The sequence below is a fragment of the Carlito syrichta genome, unplaced genomic scaffold (genome assembly GCF_000164805.1).
Source record: "Carlito syrichta isolate Samal-C Ts95f unplaced genomic scaffold, Tarsius_syrichta-2.0.1 Scaffold311266, whole genome shotgun sequence".
Lineage (NCBI taxonomy): Eukaryota > Metazoa > Chordata > Mammalia > Primates > Tarsiidae > Carlito > Carlito syrichta.
The window spans coordinates 70,257-77,794 of record NW_007255362.1 but is presented as its reverse complement, the minus strand read 5'-3'; positions in this window follow the sequence as shown (position 1 = coordinate 77,794).

The following is a 7,538-nucleotide window of genomic DNA, read 5'->3' as shown; positions in this document are numbered from 1 at the left end:
TCACCTAGGGGTTTGAATGTCAATCGAACAGACATATGTTACCATTATGCTTTAAAGTTCTTCAAGAGGAACATTTCTTCCCTCTAACTGTATTTCGGTTTAACTTGGTGATTCTCCTCCCTCTAAACGAAGGAAGAACCTCCTGCTTTCCCTATCACGGGGAGGGGGCGGAGCATCCTCCAGGAGCTTGGAAGCAAGCAGAGTCTGGCCAGTCTTGGGGGAGGAGCTGCATCACTTACAGGCTTCAGAGGCTTCGGAGGAGCTGCATTGCATACGGGCTTCGGAGGCTTTCGCAGAGAAGCTTGGAGGTAATGGCTGTCTTAAATGCTAGTTATTTTGAGAGACTTCTCTAGGTTTTGGAGTAAAGGTGAGAAAAGAAGGGACTGCTGCTTAGGAGTAATAGGAAAGGAGTGTCATTTCGTGAGAGTCGTTGTTTCTGTGAGGGAAATAATAACTGGATTTTGTGTTCCTCCAGATATTTTAAAAGCCCACAGTGGGGGAGGTGGTGATCAGATTACACCTGCTGAAAAAAATTCTTCATGAGGTTGCAAAAGGTAACTTTTGAATAGGGCATTCTATATTTCAATCAAAGGCAGAGGTGGTTGAGATAAATGAGAAAACAAAACTTAGGAAATTAATCTTCCTCATTTTGGGAAAAAAGCTTATAATAATCATAAGTGAATAATTAAATTGTTAGTTGGAGATTTTTTTAATGCTAAATTGCACGTGTTGATTGTGTTTCTAATTAATCTTACTGTTTTGGTGGAGTTAATCTAGTAATCTAAAGTAATGTATAATTGTGCAAATTTAAGTACGTCTGAGAATTAGCAGTTCAGTTATTTGTCAAGCAAGGGGTACTCAGTGTCTTAATATAATTGCTTTTTAAATGATGTATAATATTTGTACTGCAATATAAAAAACCAACATATCATAAAAATGATAGACACATCTTAATATAATAAAACACAACAAACAAAATATCCAGTAATGAAAGATGACTACTAATAAAGGTTGCCAAGGGGAAAAAAACAGGAATTTTCTACTTATTTCTTCCCCATTTCACTTAGCATGTAGTACCTATGTCAGCATACAAACTGAGATGAGAGCTTAAAATCATGGAGGGGGGTAGCCTACCTTTCCAAAAATAGTGCAAACATGGAAAGGTGTTCAAATACATAGGTGAAAATGTAATTTCAAATAGTATATTCAAGTATACATGAGAAGGATAAATTAAAGAGATTAGACTCAAATGTAAGCAGTGAATAACTCAAGGGTTGGAGTAAAAATGTGTATTTTCTTCTACAGATTTTATGTACTTTTAGATTACTTTGGAAACAATAATGGAACTGAAAAAGGAATAATCCACTTTGTTACAGACACTTGAAAAAAGAGATTCACACACTCCATTGTCTTTAGCTGAAGTTGAATTTTTCTGTGGATCTGAGAAGGCTTATTATCTGATGGCTTGTGCTTTTCTTGCAATTCAAATATTTAGGCTATAGTACAGAGTTTGCCTCAAGCAGAAGATACTTATCTGCATACCGTTGAAAAAGAATTCAGAAAATGTTTAAAACATATTATGGAATAGTCATGTATGATAGTACATCCATAATGTTAAATACTATGCAGCTGTTAAATGAATGAGCTAACTATAAATGCAGTGATTAGAAAAGATGTCCAAAGTAGATTCTAAGAAAAAGCATATTGCAAAATGGCTTGTATAATATAATCCCATTTTTTACAAAAAAGCATGTGTATGCATTAGTATAACGTATGCAAGAGAAATCTGGAAATATACATGCTACTTTACTAATTGGAGGTGTAAGTATAGTTGAAGAGACAGAACATGTTAACATTCTATATATTAAATTTACCCATTTTTAACATTTTATTTTGAAAAGGAGGAAACTTGAGTGATTCTCATTATGAGAAGAACAATTTTAGAAATATGGAAAAATCTTGTAAAGTAATTCACAAAAAGATGATGAGGTAAATATTTATTGATGTGGGAAGATGTTAAAATATATTCCTAGATAGATAAAAGGTCTAGTTTCAAAAAACATGTACATTTACAAGTGTCTATTTAAAAATATAGAAATATATAGAGCAAGGCATTGTATTTTAGGGATTTGCTTTCTTCTTTGGAAATTCAAAAGATGAATAAAGATGTACAATGTGCATGAGAGATATTATAATAAATATTAAAAATGAGAACATTATGATCCAATTTTTGGATAATGCATGCAGACAACACTTAAACGGAGACTGAAAAATTCTAGAAGGCTGCTGTCTGGATGATATAGTTCTCACCCGTCCCTACTAAAGAACTGAATGTCTGCAATTTTCATTCTAGTCACAAGATGGCACTTGCCAGGTTTTCCTCAACTTTTTCCAGGCAACCATTTAATGAAGTGGACAAACCGAGCAATGGAACGTATTTTGTATGATCAGACTGTGAGACAGCATGTAGTGTGATTGAAATTCTTTTGAAAAATGTCATGTGTATAACAGAAAAAAAAAACTCCACATAAGGACTGATGTGAGGATTAACAGAGAAGTATTTTTATGACCCATAGAAGACACAAGGTAATTGTTACTGATCACACTTCTGTCTCTACATCATACATTTCTTGAGAGAGATAATTTTAGCATAAACCAAATACTGTAAATATTTCCCAAAGGGCATTGCAAAGTATAAAAATAGGAAGGAAAACAAATGTGGAAAATAAACTACATCACACCTGTGATTTCAACTCATGCCTGTTAGAGACATACCTGTTAGTGTTTGGGTAGGTAAATTTCTTTACACTTTTTCCATTTAGTTGGTTTGATTCCCTGCTTTCATTTTGGACAGCATAGGTTAACATCAAAGACTCACGTGACCTGGGCAATCTACATGTGATGCCAGTTGAGCTCCAGAAAGACGGTGCCGCCACGGTAGTGCTGAGCAAGGTGAAGGCCCTGCTGGACAAGCTGTTGAAGTGAGAATCAAGACAGTTGGATCACAAGGCCAGACCCACCACAATCCACTTGACGGTGGGTAAGACTCGTCTTATTTCACAAAACATTTCATGGTAAAAACATGTTGAGAACATAAGGAATAATGTGTTTTGCTCCTGCTCTGCAATCATAACATTTTAAATTAAAAGCTACATTTAATGCTAAAATCAGGCTAAGTTTACAATTTGTGGTACAATTCATTTTTCTCCTTGTTCTACAGCCATAATGTTTGTAATTAAAAGTTATAACTTCTGGTTTGGAAAAAGAATCTCATATACAAGGGGGACCCAAAAGAAACCGGAAATTATTTATAAAAAATTATGTATTTATTCTTACATGTTCAAACATTTGTCATCTTCAAAGTACTCTCCGTTTGATGCAGTATACCTATCGAGACCCTTTTTCCACTGCTCAAAACAGTTTTGATGCCTTTTATTGCTTCTACCGTTTTTTATTTAACCTCATCCACACTGGCGAAACGTTTCCTTTGAGGTCTTTTACCATCTTGGGAAACAACAACAACAAAAAAAACAGTTGTTCAGGGTGAGATCAGGTAAATAGGGAAGGTGAGGCACATGGGAGTCATACTGGTTTTGATTTTTAAAAAACTGCTAAATATTCAGCATGGTGTGGGCAAGTATACTGGTAAAAAAAAAAACACACATCATTAAATGGGCAAACACATTGAAAGCCCAAAGAAAAATCTCTGAAGGCCTGAACTCTAACATGGCCTTTCACAACAATGCTAGCTGGTACACTGATGCTGATACATTCCTAGCGGGGAAGCCTGTACTACAAGGGGCCCACCCTCCAAAAAATAATTCCCATTTTTCTTGGGTCCCTCTTTGTATTACATCACTATGAAGAACTCATACAAGAGACTATTCAGATGTCTACTTCAAGTTTTAGCCAATGACCTGACTCTCCATTTCTTGACAACTATGCTAGGTTGTCATTACCACATACAGGATAGCATAGTTACAAAGGCTTCTTAAGACCTACTTAAGATCTTATGACCCTCCTTAGACATCTGTACACAGTCATGTGTTGCTTCGTGAGAGGAACATCTTCCAAGAAATGCATTGCTAGGCGATTTTGTCTGCGAACGTCACAAAGTGTACTTACATAAACCTAGATGGTGTAGCTTGCTACACAGCTAGGCTATATGATACAGGCTATTGCTCCTAGGCTACAAAATTGTATAGCATGTTACTGTACAGAATATTGGGGGCACTTGTAACACTATGATAAGTATTTGTGAATCTAAACAGAAAAGGACAGTAAAAATACAGTATAAGAGACAAAAATAGTACACCTGCATAGGGAACTTATCATGAATGGAGCTGGCAGGACTGGAAGTTGCTCAGGGTGAGCCAGTGAGTGAATGATAAGTGAATGTGAAGACCTAGGACATTACTGTACACCACTGTAGACTTTATAAATACTGTACATTTAGGCTACACTAAATTTATAAAAAATTACTTTCTTCAATCATAAATTAACCTCAGCTTACTGTAACATTTTACTTTACAAATTCTAAATTTTTAAACCTTGACTTTTGACTCTTTTGTAGTAACACTTTGCTGAAAACAAAAACACATTGTATAGCTGTACAAAAATATTATTTCTTGATATCCTTGTTTTGTAAGTTTTTTTCTGCTTTTTGAAATTTTATTTTTTGACTTTTGAAACTTTTGTGTTAAAAACTAACAGCCACACAGATAAGCCTAGGCCTTCACAGAGTCAGGACCATCAATATCACTTTCCTCTACCTCCACATCTTGTCCTACCGTAAGGTCTTCAGGGGCAGTAACATGCAAGGAACTGTCTTCTATGATAACAATGTCTTCTTCTGGAATACCTCCTGAAGGACCTGCCCGAGGCTGTTTTATAGTTAACTTTTTATAATAAGTAATAGAAGTACACTCTAAAATCATGATAAAGATTACTGTGTAGCCAGGCTTGGTGGCTCAGCCTGTAATCCCGTGCCTTTGGGAGGCTGAGGTGAGTGGAGTGCCTGAGCCCGCGGGTTCGAGACCCACCTGGGCAGCGAGACCTCATCTCTACAATAAATCAAAAAATCAGCCGGGTGTGGTAGCACACGCCTGTAATTCTGGCTACTCGGAAGGCTGAGACGGAAGGATCACTGGAGCCCAGCAGGCGAGGCTGCGGTGGCCAGGAGCGGCCACTGCACTCCAGTCTGGGTGACCGAGTGAGACTCCAACTCAAAAAAAAAAAAAAAAAAAAAAGATTACTATGTATAATGAATACATGAACCAGTAATTTAGTCATTTATTATTATTATCAAGTATTATGTTCTGTACATAATTGTACCTGTTAGATACACTTTTATATGAATAGTACAGCAGTAGGTTTGTTTACACCACTGTCACCACAAACACAAGAGTAATGTGTTGTGCTTCAGTGTTACAACAGCTACAGTGGTCACTAGGTAATAGGAATTTTTCATCAGCATCGTAATCCTAAGACACCACTGTTGTATATGCAGTTCATCGTTCACCAAAATGTCGTTATGCAATGCATGACTGTACTCTCTTGAATAATATTTCAGAGTGGTTTAACAAATGTAATTCTTTCTCAGCAACCATCACAAATCTCTGACTCCAAAGGTTGTGCTTTCACTGAGCCATACTGTGCTGAGCCATACTGTGTCCATAAACTTTCCTTTGGTTGCCTTGGACAGACAAGGCAACAGTGGCAGCTTAGAAAACATTAATACCCAACATCTATTTATGATAACCCGGAGGGGTCCAAAAAGCCTGAATTATCCAGGAGCACATATAGTGTTCCTGATACCATCAAAGCCCCTCCCACACACATTCCCTTTGTATTAAACAACAGAAAAAATAGAGATGGAGTATTGGGTTTGGGTTACAATATGTGTCTGTTTTTGTTCCCCTGCTCCCAAATTTGTCATGTCTCTAACCCCCTCTGATACGATTTATTCATCTGACTTGTATCTTATCTCCGTTCTCATTGTTCACATTATTTCTTTTCTTTTCTTTTTTTTTTTTTTTTAAGTTGGAGTCTCACTTTGTCTGTCGCCCAGACTGGCATGCTCCTGGCCACCGCAGCCTCAACCTGCTGGGCCCCGGCGATCCTTCTGCCTCAGCCTTCCAAGTAGCTGTAACTACAGGTGCATGCTACCATACCCAACTATTTTTTTTTTTTTTATTGTAGAAACGAGGTCTTGCCAAGTTGCCCAGGTTGGTCTCGAGCAACGCTCAGGCAATCCACTCATCTCGGCCTACCAAAGTGCTGGGATTATAGGCTGAGCAACCGAGCCCGGCCTGTTCACATTATTTCTACTTTAAAAAGTAACCTTCTTATCTGATCCCTTTTCTTTTTGCCATGTTTTAATAAAACTCAGTTATCTCCTATTGAAAACACTCAATTGAAACTACTTTATGAAATTTCAAGCGGGTAAAAAGAGGTTACAGCAGGTGAAAAATCATTTATAAGCCCTCGGTCAATAGAATGAGACTTCATTAAAAAAAAACAAAAACCTGCTTTTTTAGACTACTAAAGGCAGCTAAAATTTTTTATTATTGTATCATCAAATATAGATTAATATGTTATATTTGAACAACCTAGGTTAATATTAAGGATGCACATTTGTATTAACTATGCTCCTAGGATGTAGAGATGACAACATCAAGGAAATAAAGTTGTCAAAGATTTGAAGGCTTTCTCTCCACTGAGCCAATAAAGGTTTCCAACCCACAACTGCCTAACTTCCTGGCTGTCTGTTAGAAAACTTCAGAAATATAACTCTGCCAAATGCCTCCAATGGCAAACTCTTAAAGGCTAAACATTGGCTCTTGGCAACAGAAATTCATCTCTCTCCAAAGAACCTTTGATGCCCCTTTCAGTGATTACCAGAATAATTCTGACCTAACCTGACCCTTCAGTTATGGGTCTATGGAAGAATGATAGGCTTCTTATTTCTTTAGAGTCTCCTACTCAGACAGTTTTCTTTCTCTCTATTTGATCATTACAGCAAGAGCTGTGTCATAGTACAGATCTATTTCGAATATGGTAGATGTGTTTGCCTGTTCACTTTGATAATGGACAGGGTTGTGAGAGCCTCACCAACTTTACTTAATTTCATAATTTTTATTTTTAAATTTAGCATAACATTATCTCAAGAGACCTAATTAGTAGGTTTTAATGCTTTCTGAGAAATAACACCTCAATGTTAAAGAAAATAAAAATGTAAATCTTAATACCTTGAGAATTTTATGAATAAAGAATCTCAGTAAAAGAGAATTAAAATATGACTTTCTCATGTTGAATTGGCAGTTGCAAACAACAAAACATAGGAAAAGGGAATTGCCTATTATTAGTAAGAGTGGAGTGAAAATAGCACGATTCTGTATAACAAATGATTTTTAACCTTTGTCCTGGAATAGCCATATCTGAAAGGGAAGTTATTGGCAAGATTCTACAGCACACACACACACAGAAGATTTTTCATAACTGCTCTAAGGTCAAGTGGATGCTATCATATAAATATG